Source organism: Oncorhynchus clarkii, unplaced genomic scaffold, assembly GCF_045791955.1.
Source record: "Oncorhynchus clarkii lewisi isolate Uvic-CL-2024 unplaced genomic scaffold, UVic_Ocla_1.0 unplaced_contig_2174_pilon_pilon, whole genome shotgun sequence".
Taxonomy (NCBI): domain Eukaryota; kingdom Metazoa; phylum Chordata; class Actinopteri; order Salmoniformes; family Salmonidae; genus Oncorhynchus; species Oncorhynchus clarkii.
The window spans coordinates 134488-137867 of NW_027258052.1; positions in this window are offsets into that span (position 1 = coordinate 134488).

A 3380-nucleotide genomic window follows, 5' to 3' on the forward strand; every position below is an offset into this window, starting at 1 on the left:
CTATGGACATATGAAGGATCTATAGAAACAGACATGTTAGAGAGTACACACTATGGACATATGAAGGTTATATAGAAACAGACATGTTAGAGAGTACACACTATGGACATATATAGGTTCTATAGATTAACAGACATGTTATAGAGTACACACTATGGACATATATAGGTTCTATAGAAACAGACATGTTATAGAGTACACACTATGGACATATATAGGTTCTATAGATTAACAGACCTGTTATAGAGTACACACTATGGACATATGAAGGATCTATAGAAACAGACATGTTAGAGAGTACACACTATGGACATATGAAGGATCTATATTAACAGACTTGTTATAGAGTACACAATATGGACATATGAAAGATCTATAGAAACAGACATGTTATAGAGTACACACTATGGACATATGAAGGTTCTATAGAAACAGACTTGTTAGAGAGTACACACTATGGACATATGAAGGATCTATAGAAACAGACATGTTAGAGAGTACACACTATGGACATATGAAGGATCTATAGAAACAGACATGTTAGAGAGTACAAACTATGGACATATGAAGGTTATATAGAAACAGACTTGTTATAGAGTACACACTATGGACATATGAAGGTTATATAGAAACAGACTTGTTAGAGAGTACACACTATGGACATATATAGGTTCTATAGATTAACAGACATGTTAGAGAGTACACACTATGGACATATGAAGGTTCTATAGAAACACACTTGTTAGAGAGTACACACTATGGACATATGAAGGATCTATAGATTAATACCTGCATGTGTACTGCTGCTTGGAATGAAGAAATGTATGTATATATTGGCCAATACAACCGTATGCATTGTTTACAAACCCATTTGGCTACATAGCAGTAGCCGTAGTATTAGTAATAGTAGTTGTTGTAGAAGTAAGAGCAGCAGTACTAGTGGTAGTAGTAGTAGTAGTAGTAGTAGCAGCAGTATCAGTAGTAGTAGCAGTAGTAGTAGCAGCAGTATCAGTAGTATTAGCAGTAGTAGTAGCAGTAATAGTAGCGGTAGTAGTAGCAGCAGTATCAGTAATAATAGCAGTAGCAATATCAGTAGTAGTAGCATCAGTAGTAGCAGCAGTATCAGTAGTAGCAGCATCAGTAGCAGCATTAGCAGCAGTATCATTAGTAGTAGCAGTAGTAGCAGTATCAGGATTAGATGCATAAGTAGTAGCAGTAGCAGTAGTAGCAGTAGCAGCAGTATCAGTAGTAGTATCAGTAGTAGCATCATCAGTAGTAGTAGCAGTATCAGAATTAGCAGCAGTTGCAGCAGTATCTGTAGTAGCAGTAGCAGTAGTAGTAGTATCAGTTGTAGTAGTAGCAGTATCAATAGTAGCAGCAGTGGCAGCAGTATCGGTAGCAGCAGCAGTAGCAGCAGTAGCAGCATCAGTAGCAGCAGTAGCAGCAATATCATTAGTAGGAGCAGTAGCAGTAGTAGTAGTAGTACCAGTAGTAGTAATAGTAGCAGCAGTACCAGTAGTAATAGTTTTAGCAGCAGCAGTATCAGTAGTAGTAGTACTAGCAACAGTATCAGCAATATCAGCAGTATCAGTAGTAGTAGCAGCAGTATCAGTAGTAGTAGTAGTATTAGTAGTAGTAGTAATAGTAGCAGCAGAACCAGTAGTAGTAGTAGTAGTAGTAGTAGTACTAGCAACAGTATCAGCAGTATCAGCAGTAGTAGTAGTATCAGTAGTAGTAGTAGTATCAGTAGTAGTAGTAGTTTCAGTAGTAGTAATAGTAGCAGCAGTACCAGTAGTAGTAGTAGTAGCAACAGTATCAGCAGTATCAGCAGTGGTAGTAGTATCAGTAGTAGTAGTAGTAGTATCAGTAGTAGTAGTAGTTTCAGTAGTAGTAATAGTAGCAGCAGTACCAGTAGTAGTAGTAGTAGCAGCAGCAGTGTCAGCACTATAAGCAGTGGTAGTAGTATCAGTAGTAGTAGTAGTATCTGTAGTAGCAGCATCAGTAGCAGTATTAGTAGCAGCAGCAGTGTCAGCAGTATCAGCAGTAGTAGTAGATGCAGCAGTTTTCGTAGTAGTAGTAGTAGCATCAGCAGTATCAGTAGTAGTAGTAGTAGTAGTAGATGCAGCAGTTTTCGTAGTAGTAGTAGTAGCATCAGCAGTATCAGTAGTAGTAGTAGTAGTAGATGCAGCAGTTTTCGTAGTAGTAGTAGTAGCATCAGCAGTATCAGTAGTAGTAGTAGTAGTAGTAGCAGTATCAGTAGTAGCAGCAGTAGTAGCAGTAGTAGTAGTAGTAGTAGTAGCAGTAGTAGTAGTAGTAGCAGTAGTAGGAGTAGTAGTAGCAGTAGTATTAGTAGTAGTAGCAGTAGTAGTAGTAGTAGTAGTAGTAGTAGCAGTAGTAGTAGTAGTAGCAGTAGCAGTATCAGTAGTAGTAGCAGTAGTAGTATCAGTAGTAGTAGCAGTAGTAGTAGCAGTAGTAGTAGCAGTAGTAGTAGTAGTAGCAGTAGCAGTATCAGTAGTAGTAGCAGTAGTAGTAGCAGTAGTAGTAGCAGTAGTAGTAGCAGTAGTAGTAGTAGTAGTAGTAGTAGTAGTAGTAGTAGTAGCAGTATCAGTAGTAGCAGCAGTAGTAGCAGTAGTAGTATCAGTAGTAGTATCAGTAGCAGAATCAGTAGTATTAGTAGTAGTAAAAATAGCTGCAGTAGCAGTAGGAGTAGTAATATCAGAAGTAGTAGTAATATCAGAAGTAGTAGTAATATCAGAAGTAGTAGTAGCAGCAGTATCAGTAGTAGCAGTATCAGTAGTATCAGTATAAGTAATAGTAGTAGTAAAAATAGCAGCAGTAGCAGTAGGAGTAGTAATATCAGAAGTAGTAGTAATATCAGAAGTAGTAGTAATAGTATCAGCAGCATCAGCAGTAGTAGTAGTATCAGTATAAGTAATAGTAGTAGTAAAAATAGCAGCAGTAGCAGAAGTAGTAGTAATATCAGAAGTAGTAGTAATATCAGAAGTAGTAGTAATAGTATCAGCAGCATCAGCAGTAGTAGTAGTATCAGTATAAGTAATAGTAGTAGTAAAAATAGCAGCAGTAGCAGTAGGAGTAGTAATATCAGAAGTAGTAGTAATAGTACTAGTAGTAGTAGCAGCAGACGTGTCAGTAGTAGTAGTACTAGCAGCAGTATCAGCAGTAGTAGCAGTATCAGTAGTTGTAGCAGCAGTAGTATCAGCAGTATTAGCAGCAGTGATATCAGTAGTAGTAGTAGAAGTAGCAGAAGTAGCAGTATCAGAAGTAGCAGTATAAGGAGTAGTAGTACTAGTAGTAGCAGTAGCAGCAGTATCAGTAGTAGTAGCAGCAATATCAGTAGTAGTAGCAGCAGTAGCAGAAGT